Raw genomic sequence first — 11,205 nt, forward strand, 5'->3', positions numbered from 1 at the left:
TTGGGTTTTACGGGAACCGTATGCTCCCCTCAGGCAAAAATGAGTAATAAAAGGGTAAGGGTAGGGGCAGGATGATGATGTGGGATTTATTTGTATTCTTAATATCCAACAGCTTTGCATTGTTGAATACTCTGGGCCTTGTGAGGTCAGCGAAGTTAAGCATCATTGGATGTGGCTGGTACTTGAATGGAGAACTGTTTGGGTATGCCACATGCTATCGGCTGCTTTCCCTTTGCCTAAATGGCAAAGGAGAGGACTGGTATCACAAAGTTTATGAGCAGCAGTTTTTGCATCAGGGCACTGAATTAAATTCCAAATCTCTCCACAGTCTCTCATGAAATGGGGGCTTGTGGTGCTGTTAATGGTAGCAAGTTCATTGGATGCGAATGTTAGGCTCAGTGGTCACCAGTGGCGTAGCCTCAGGGGAGACTTTGAGATTTAGTCTCCCCTGTATTCGTGCTTAAAAAAGATGCAATAGTTAATTCATAATAAAAATATAAACAACTTTCAACTAAGAGCACTAAATGTGCGAAGACGTCAGTTTTGTAGCCTGTGCTGCCGAACCGTGAGTATTGGTGTATCTGCCTGCTTGAGACTCGACTGCTCTCAGTCTCTGCCTCCCTTCCCTTACCTGGCTGTGCGCACCTGAGCATTCTCGGCTCCCCTCCACTTTCCCTCTTCCGTGAAGGCTGGTGCGCTGCACTTGCTAGCAGGTATCGAGACTAGTCTCTGCCGCTTCTATGCTGGCTTTTAACATGGAAGTGAACAGTCACACGGTTTGTGTTCATAGTCATTCTTGGGTGATTTTAGTGCATATTTTCGTTGTCGCCAACGTGAGTGAGCCAGCAACTGTACACCTTATAGAATTTTTATTAAAAATGCCTTTTTCTACATTAACGTATGTAAAAAAAGTGCGAATTGAAGGACAAACGACCTACTCCTATACTCAGTGCAGTTATAAGTGAAGCCAAACAAAAACACACTTTTCAGACAGCCTGGTACGAAAAGTATGCTTGGCTGACTGTGAATGCAGTTAATTACATGTTATATTGTTATATATGTCTTCTGTTTGGTGGTGAAAAGGAATGATGCAATGAGGGCATTTGTACGATAAAGAACTTGGACAGGAAAGCACAAAAATATCAGACATCAAAACGTCACCTGCAGAACAAAGAATTATTACAGTTATTGGGCAAAAGTAGAACTGAGCACACCGTTTCTGAAGCCGCTCGTCTGACAGCAATAAAATACAACCAACAAGCTGCATCCAGCAGGAGAGCACTGGCTCGTCTTATTCAGGCAATTGTATTTCTTTATAAACAAGAACTAGCCTTTTGCGGCCATCGAGAAGACCAATCCTCCAGCAACAAAGCTAACTATTTGGAATTGTTTGATTTACTAGCTCAAGGAGAGCAGTTAATCCGAGACCATCTGTCATCATCTTCAACCTTTAAAGGGACGTCTTCAGATATACAGAATGATGTAATAGAAATGATAACACTTAATGAGAAAATAAAATCTGAAATTCAGAACTGCAATTTCATTTCGATTCAGGCTGATGAAATGTTAGACGTATCATGTAAGAGTCAAATGAGTATAATATTCAGGTACTGTATTGTAGACAAAAATTGAGGAAAGATTCGTTTGATTTTACGATGTTTCTGGAGATAAATCTGCTGAAGGTTTGACAAACATTGTTCATGCAGTATTGAAAGAATGGAATGTGGAAGGAAAAGTGGTTAGTCAAACATATGATGGCGCTTCAGTAATGGCGGGCAGAGGAAGAGGACTACAACAATTGGTGAAGCAGTTCTGTCCCTATGCGCTGTTTCTTCATTGTTATGCACACCAACTGAATGTGGTACTGTTACATGCCTCCAAAATCATACAAGTACGCATGTTTGTAAGTGATCTTATTGCATTCCATTCGTTTTTCAGCAAATCAACGAAACGAACTGTATTGCTAACTGAGACAGGATTTAAACTGCAACATGCAAGCAACACTCGCCGGAACTTTCGTTCCAGGTCAGTTTTAACATCTGGTCATTTCTCAGGACTGTATAGTGTTTTTAATTATATATTTGATGATACAGATTTTCAGTGGGACCCAGAATCTTTGAGCTGTGCTTTGGGAATGAAACGACGGATGGATGATCCTACGTTTGTCTACTTGCTTTGCTTCTACAGAGGGTGCTTTGTTTATGTTGACCATCTCTTTAATGTTATTCAGTGAAAATCTGTCAGTATAACTGCTTGCCACGATGAAATAAGAACTGTTTTGAGAAACTTATGACAATTAAGAACGGAAACATTCGTTGATGAATGCATTAAATGCAACTTGTGTTTGAATGGCAACTTATCATTCTGTGACAGTCAAAAGACATCTCTCAGGTCACTAACTTACGAGATACTGGATTTGCAAATTGTTCAGATGGAAAGAAGGTTTCAAGACTTTCCCCAAATTCAGTTTGTTGAACTTTTGGACGAAAAGTGTTTCTTGAACTATCAAAAAGAATTCCCAAAGTTGAAACTGCTTAAATTAGTAGAACAGTATCCTTTTTTTTCAAACAAGAACGAGTTGAAAATTAACTGTGTAACTTATGCGATATCTCCAAGAATCCTCTTAAAGTACATTGTCAACAATGATTTAGATTCCATTTATGAAGAAACAACGAAGTTCCTGCGTTTAGTTTTGACCCTACCCACAACTTCAGCAAGCAGTGAACAAAGCATGAGTACTCTTAAATGAATGAAGAATTATTTAAGGAATTCAATGTCCAACATCCGGCTGTTGTGTTTGAGCACATTAGCAATAGAAAAGTTACTACTTGGAGAGCTATCCAGTGATCAGATATTTGTAAACTGAGTTAGACTTATTCTTGGAATGAAAAGACAGGCCCATTGCACTTGTGTACAAGAAAATGTAAGTGCTTCTTCTCTTGCTGCTGGAGTTCTACCAATTTGTCATTGTTTCTTGAACAAGTTAGTTATTATTTATTATTATTATTACTATTATTATTATTTGTTGTGGTGGTAGTGGTAGTAGTAGTTGTAGTAGTAGTAGTATTAGTTGTTGTTGTTGTTTTTTTGATGTGTTTTGTTTCATTTGTTTAAATTATTGTTTATTGTACTATTTTGCTCCCTATAATAACTGCAGAGTCTCCCCAACCTTTCCAACCACGCTACGCCAATGGTAGTCACATTGGTGCTATTTGAGAGGAGTAACCAATCTGCTAGCTCAGATTTCACCCTTTTCCTCCCATCATAATCCAGCATAAACACGACACCAGACTGCATGCACTGATGTCACCTACATTTATCTGATTCGCTTAAGTACACTATCCTTGCACTTACTGAAGGAAAAATATTAATTTAGGTGAAAGACAGAGAAACAGTTGGCTGAACTTTCCCTTGAGAGTCTTCCATCTGACAGTGCCATTCAACTTTATTTGTCTTTACATATTCTAGTCACTATCTGACATGTAACACCTTCTCTTGTCCTAGAATATAGTTTTTGAAAACTTGTTAGCATTGCAGCAGTTTATATTTTGCGGTGCGTTTGCAGATCAACTTCTTGTATATGTAGATAGATGTTAATGACATCATAATGTGGTATTAACTGCTTTTAAATATTTTTGTTATAAGGATGTGGAACTCAAAGTTTCTTGAAGTTGGGATGCGGTGTGAATATGTACATAAAGTCATTGTAATGTTAACTCTATTAGCAATGTTCAGTGCTACCTTAATTTCAGATTATAAGGTTTTCGGTAGTACTGATAGCAGGTGCTTCCTGATAAGCAGCTAGATCTATGAAATGCAGTTTTCATTTCATATTTCACTTATTATTTCAAGCTCTATTTGTATGAAGATGTTCTTTCATATAGTCTTCTGTTCACAATGTCAAAAGTGTTTTTTTCTGGCAACTACAAATTCAATAGATGTAAGTTCTGAGTTTTGAGAATGTTTGTCGCTGTAATGGAGTAGAGTTTCCTTTACTACATTTTGAAATACATGGCACTGAAGACAGCTGGACTCTCTTCGAAGTCCTCTGTTACTGCATCCTGTGACTAACACTGTCAGTTATTGTGTTCGTTTTATAGTAATTTCTCTGTATACTTAATATCTTCTGACACCTTTACTATGTGTTAAGTAGGTGTATTTACAATTAAGTCACTTTTACATACCCTGTATTTGCTGTTCATGGATACAATATTTTATGGTAACACTTAGTTCACAACACTGGAGGCGAATGTGTCATTTTGACATAATAAGCAGTATCAAAGATGGCAAGAAGTGTGTATCAGTGTTAGTGATAATTTGGGAGATGCCAAATTGGATTCTGCCATTATTAGTTGATTCTTGTATTTGATGGGTTTTACATTGTAACTTGCATCCTATGAGTGTGTGCCGTTTCAAAACACCAGGTGTGTTGAGGATCTCTCAGAAGTGCATCACTGTTGGTACAATATGTTACAATTAAATGTCAGGATATGTTGTGTCAGTGGTTAACCCTCTGTGTTGGGAGGGGTGGGGGTGGTACTCCATGCCCACCTGTTGAAAGTGTTGTACTTTAGTTAGCTACTTTATATTTTGAATTTTTGGAAAATGTTATGTTTAATAAATTTTTCTACCAGATTCCATAACTACTTTAAATTTTTCACTGAAACTTGGTACAAGATTTTCAAGGCTTAGCAGCAGATATCACTTTACCCAATGAATGTCATATTCAATATCTGCAGGTTCAGGACTTTAAGTATACATCAGTATCTCATTAAAAAAAAGTTGAGTAGAAATTCACAATCATCAATGAAATTTGCATTTTTAATTTTTTTTTTAGGGGTGGATTTAAAGAATCTTCATTGTTTACCCTACCTTCACATCAGTATTTCTTTCAACAGCATGTGGTTAATGCAACTGAACAATAATTAATGATTTAAAAAAATTCGTTGTGTTCCTTAAACATTCTGTAACTTCTTAATTTAATAAAAGTATGTTGTGTAATATTTGGTCTTCAGTACTTACAACAATGCTCACTCTAAGGAATGAGTTGTCATTGCCAATAACTTATAAATTAAGTATGAAACACACAAATGAGAACAAATTTTCAAACATGTTGACGTCTGAAAAAACAAACTACCATTAAGAAAAGACTGACACAGTTGAAGATGAGTCCAAAGGTAACTTAGTCTTCCAAACAAGAATTCTTCATATGTACGTATGCAGATGAAATGTATTGTGGTATCAATACAGACATGAATATTGCTGCTGCTGTTTTTTTTTCTTGTTGTTTGTTACTTTTAAGTGCAAAGGAAGAAGTTGATTATTCTAGAAGTGATGTGCAATGTTCTGCACAAATTAGAACATACACTATGTGATCAAAAGTATCCGGACACCTAGCTGAAAATGACTTAAAAGTTCGTGGTGCCCTCCATCGGTAATGCTGGAATTCAATATGGTGTTGGCCCACCCTTAGCCTTGATGACAGCTTCCACTCTCGCAGGCATACATTCAATCAGGTGCTAGAATGTTTCTTGGAGAATGGCAGCCCATTCTTCACGGAGTGCTGCACCGAGGAGAGGTACCTATGTCAGTCGGTGAGGCCCGGCGTGACGTTGGCATTCCAAAACACCCGAAACGTGTTCTATAGGATTCAAGGCAGGAGTCCGTGCAGGCCCTTAGGCCATTACAGAGATGTTATTGTCATGTAACTATCCCATCATAGGCTGTGCATTATGAACAGGTGCTCAATCGTGTTGAAAAATGCAATCACTGTCCACGAATTGCTCTTCAACAGTGGGAAGCATGAAGGTGCTTAAAACATCAATGTAGGCATGTGCTGTGATAGTGCCTCACAAAACAAGAAGGTGTGCAAGCCCCCTCTACGAAAAACACAACACCACAGCCTCCGAATTTTACTTTTGGCACTACTCATGCTGGCAGATGACGTTCACTGGGCATTTACCATACCCACACCTTGCCATCGGATCGCCACATTGTGTACCGTGGTTCGTCACTCGACACAACATTTTTCTACTGTTCTATTGTCCAATGTTTACGCTCCTTACACCAAGAGAGATGTCGTTTGGTATTTACCGGTGTGTGAGTGGCTTATGAGCAGCCGCTCGACCATGAAATCCAAGTTTTCTCACGTCTCGCCTACCTGTCATAGTACTTGCAGAGGATCCTAATGCAGTTTGGAATTCGTGTGTGATGACCTGGATAGATGTCTGCCTATTGCACATTACGACCCTCTTCAACTGTCGGCAGTCTCTTGTCAGGCAAGAGATGAGGTTGGCCTGTATGCTTTTGTGCTGTACTTGTCCCTTCACATATCCACTTCTCTATCACATCTGAAACAGTGGACCTAGGGATGTTTAGGACTGTGGAAATCTTGCGTACAGGATTTATGACACAAGTGACACCCAATCCCATGACCACATTTGAAGTCCGTGAGTTCTGCGGATCACCCCATTCTGCTCTCTCTCATGATGTATAATGACTACTGAGGTTGCTGATACGGAGTAGCTGACAGTAGGTGGCAGCACAGTGCACGTAATATGAAAAACGTGTGTTTTTGGGGGTGTCCGGATACTTTTGATCACATAGTGTATATTACAGAACCATTCTAACTATTTATTACTCAGGGAGCCTATTGTTAAGTATTAATACTTTTGGTAATAAACGTGTAAATAATGAAGCGGGCAGGTCCTTACTTTTCAAAGAAGTGGAAGGTACCAATGGTTTCAAAAATTGCAGTGAGTGTACCAACTGAAGATACAATGAGCTGCTGCTTTAATTCACATGCAAGTATGGCAACCTAATGTTTCTAATTATAGATCAACTTTTGAAGCTAATTTTGAGAGTTTCCAAAAATAAACTTACATTGTTGAGACACAATCAATCCTGTTGAATATATGTGACTGGATTAAATGCTCGCTGGCTTGAGCTTTTCTTGGTCGCAAATCAGCAAGATATCTCACTAACAGGGGTGATGGAGTTGAACAAGAAAAAATAGTTAGTAAACATTTTCAGCAAGTTTTCAAATAATTCTCGCACAATTCAACCTCACCCTCATCCACAACCCTGTCCTTGTGAATGCAGAACTTACACTATGTGACCTCCAGTTCACTCTGAGACGAAATGGTATTGTCTTGAATGTCACATTCACCATGTGTTGTGAATCAAATGATCTTGATTGTCAGTAGATGGCTCTTTCCATCTTTGATGCAGTATGTGACATCAAAATGGTGTCACATTTGTCTTAGATGTTACTGGATATTTTTTGACACAACAATTACCAACCTTGATAGTTTTGAAAACTGTTTACCACTACCACACTACATTTTGACCAAGGAATAGAACTGTAACATACTCCTTTGATATGGAAACATTGTTCTTCCTGCTGATAAGCAGTAAAGTGATGAGGGTAATCTACCCTTTTTTTCCCTCACAAACAAATGACTTCACCTTGTTCACTGTTCAAAATTTGTAGTGACTTTGCAGTTCACTAATATTCCTTTTTTTAAAAATTGTATTTCCCTGACATTGATTTTCTCTTTTTTTCATTGTTTTTTTTTATTTTTTTTTAAAATTTTTAATTTTATTTTTTATTATTTTTTAACTTCATTAAGGTTTCACAGACTGCTTGTGATCATAAAATTGCTTCTAATAATGGCATTGGCTCGGGAGAAGTACTGAGTTAATCAGGTGTGAATATACCTGGGAGATTTAAGTAATGTAGTAAAGAGTAATCTAATGGTATTTGCTATAATCCTGTTTCGATTTGCAAATTATTTTATTTTTTTAAATACTGCCGTCTCCACTGGCTCTTTGGTAAACAGCTAGTTGACATTAGAATGCTTTATATACTTATTACGCAGTTCATACATAGACTTTGTACACTTTTCGTATGTGTAAAACTGGGACAGCACTTGAATGGACTGCATTGGTAGAACTAACATTTTTTTCAGTTTTAACACATAGTTTTCAGAGGAAATCTTTGTCTATGAAAATAATATTCAAACTTAGTACAGCAGTTTCATTTGCAGTTGATCACTTTTCTTTATGAGTTTACAATACAAAGTAAAAATGTGTTTCGTTATCAAAGACCTGAGTACCAACAATGTATCGCAGAGATACCTGGTACATTTTATGCACACAGGTTTCTTAATGGTGTCACATACATCAATCTCCTTTTTCTTGCATTTGGACTCATTACACCACCATCAGTCTTTCTTGCTCACTGGTTCATTATCTCACCCATTCGTGATAGTAGGAAACTCCTTTTGGCACCTATGTTCATGCATTGGTTCTTAGCAGGGATCCTGCATTAACTGCTTACAGGTGATATTTTTCTTTGTAACCACTCTGTGAAGATTCCATACACCTACTACGGCAACGTCCAATTTATTGTAAAATACCCATACTGGCCAATTTCAGTGCTGTAGTTTTCGTTCACTATTTTCTAGGTATTTTGTCCAGTATATTCAATCTGTGTTTTATTGTACAACAGAATTCTATAGCTTACCCAACATGTTCTGAATCATTCCTTATTTCTACACCTGAGTGGTGTGTGCAGAGTGAGAACATTTGTATTCTTCTAGTCTTCTCTCTTTGCTTCATTGCAGTTGTTTCATATATTGGTGCATTTGACATTTTTATTGATATCTCTTTGTAAATAGTTCACTAGCTGTGCTTGGCTTATATTGTACTCTCCAATATTGGAAAAATGTGAAAAATATTATCTGATGTTAAATTCCTTCCATTTCTAAGGTACAGTGCATAAATGTTGAAATAACAGTTTCAGACAGGTTTTGAGTACCTGGTTGTTGTTCATGTTTCCCCAGGTTTGTAAGCTGCTGAATAGACATTGTTTCGTACATCAACTGCTAATCAAAATTTGAAACCCAAGTTCCAGATACTACCTAAAAACCTCATCATGCACCATTATTTCTGTATTCCAGATGACGCACAAAAAAGTTTTCGTCTGCTGTATTGTCATCCCTCCTTCAGTGATTTACTGATTTTGAAGGAATAGTTGCTGCTATAACAGTCAATGTCACAACATTCGTGGTAACATCACAACTACTTCCACTTGAGTCACCACAGTCTGGAATACCTACTTGTTTCACCTTCTCTTTCAGTTTCACTGTGTTCAGTCTGCTGTTCTGAAACTAAGTGCAGATATTCAAAATATTCAGTTACTTTTTTGCTTGACAGCTTCAGAGCAATGTTTCAATATCTGTAACACAACTTGCACTCAACCAAGCACTCCAGCTATAGTGAGATCCAATAATCAACTTACAAGCTTCAGCACACATTGCTACGTCACATGTAGCATAACAGGGCATTAGCAGTACTATCAGGTTACACAGCTGTGTAACAAAATGTTAAGTGGTCAAACAATGATCAGTGAGTATAGTTGTAGGTCTGTAAATTCTGCAGTATAACTTGCGAAATTTTGTGACTTATTTCTGTATTAGCTAAAAAAAATGACATTACAAATGGATTGAAATTGAAAATAGTCAGTTTGACTACCTGATTTATTTATCAGGCTCTGTACAGTATTTTGATGACCAACCCCATCATCGCCTTCAGTTGCTGTGAGTTCGGCTCCGACCAGACTGAACTATTGTTAGTCCCATGCTGCCGTTTATTGCAGAATCAGATCCTGACAACCCCTATGTCCATTGATGAAATGAAACCCAATGAGACCAGCATCTTGGTGCATGCTCTAAGCTTTTGGATTAGGGTAATTGCTGAGTCTATCAAGATAAAAAAGTGAAAAAAAGGCTGAAGCAGGAATGAAGGTTTCAGTTACAGCAAGATTTTGTTGTGGTACAAAATTTATTGAGATATCACCCATTATCACATCAACTAGTGCTGAAAGTACTGTGTTTGTTTTGGTTCAGATCTGCGTCTGGCCATCCAAATCAGGTTTTCTATGATTTCCCTAAATCACTCCAGGCAAATGTCGGGATGGTTCCTTTCCTTCCACATCCTTGACACAACCTGAGCTAGTGCTCTGTTTCTAATGACCTCGTTGACAATGAGTTGTTAAACCCAATCTTCCCTCTTCTTTAGAAACTGAAACCAAAAGAACAGCAAAGAGTGTAGTGGGTATTGGGAATTAAATTCACAGTAAGCTATAAATAGCAGTGCTAGCCTCACAATAGCTCACAGTTTGGTTGGAGTCCAGGCAGTTAGTACACATTACAGCACAACTCATAGCATCTGAAGATGATGACAGATTTGGCCATTGAAATACTGTGCATAAAACTCAGCTGAACACTTGAAAGCACATCATTAATCAATTACACTTAGAAAACCTAAGAGATCACAAGTTCATTTCCTGACTTGAGGCAGGCTGCTGCCACAACACAGCTGGCCAGAGCAACAATAAGTGTTCACCAGTAAGTCATTAACAGCTCATGTTCTTGTACTTTAATTTGTTCCTGGACTGCACCCAGTGGTGTGACAGTATCTATTCCAGCTGATGGTCCAATATTGGTCTGAGCAGCTTCAAATTCGCCAAGCGGCATCATCAGCTAGCTGTTGCTCTGAGCTGGCAGCTAGACCTGATGGTTCTGGGTCTCGGGACCAGTGCTGCCAAGTGGAGGTCACATCCAGGGTGTCATCATCTGATGCTCAGAGAGTACTTGGTTCCACACTGGGCACCTGTGTTCCTGCTTAACTGTTGAGAACTGCCAGCATTCCAGTGAAGTGAAGCTTTTCGACTTCAATGCTGACACCATCCTTGCTCCAGCCAATACTGTTGTGCTGTGGAGTAACCCACTTCTTGGTGCATACTTGTGGGACCATGTATGCTGCTGAGGTAACGTGCTACTGTCTCCATGACATGACAAACCACTAGGATACCGACACCGACATTGACTTTGATCTCGTGTGGTGGTGGTGGTGGTGGTGGTGGTGGTGGTAGTAGTATGCAATCCACAGATCCTGCACATGACATTCTGCAACAGATGCGACCTTTTATGGTTAATACTGGTGTCAGCATCACTAATGTTAGTGCATTTAGTGTCAAAAGGGCCAGCAACAATGAATGACATCACAAAGAAATGACCTGCAGCTCCATTTCGGTGTGGTGAATGGAAGTAAACTATTTTTGTCGTACCGTTGGGTTGATCATGCCATGTTTAATTGCCTGAATTGGAAAGTTGGATGGAAATTTTAACTGTTTAAAGG

Source organism: Schistocerca piceifrons, chromosome 4 (assembly GCF_021461385.2).
Source record: "Schistocerca piceifrons isolate TAMUIC-IGC-003096 chromosome 4, iqSchPice1.1, whole genome shotgun sequence".
NCBI classification, from domain to species: Eukaryota; Metazoa; Arthropoda; class Insecta; order Orthoptera; family Acrididae; genus Schistocerca; species Schistocerca piceifrons.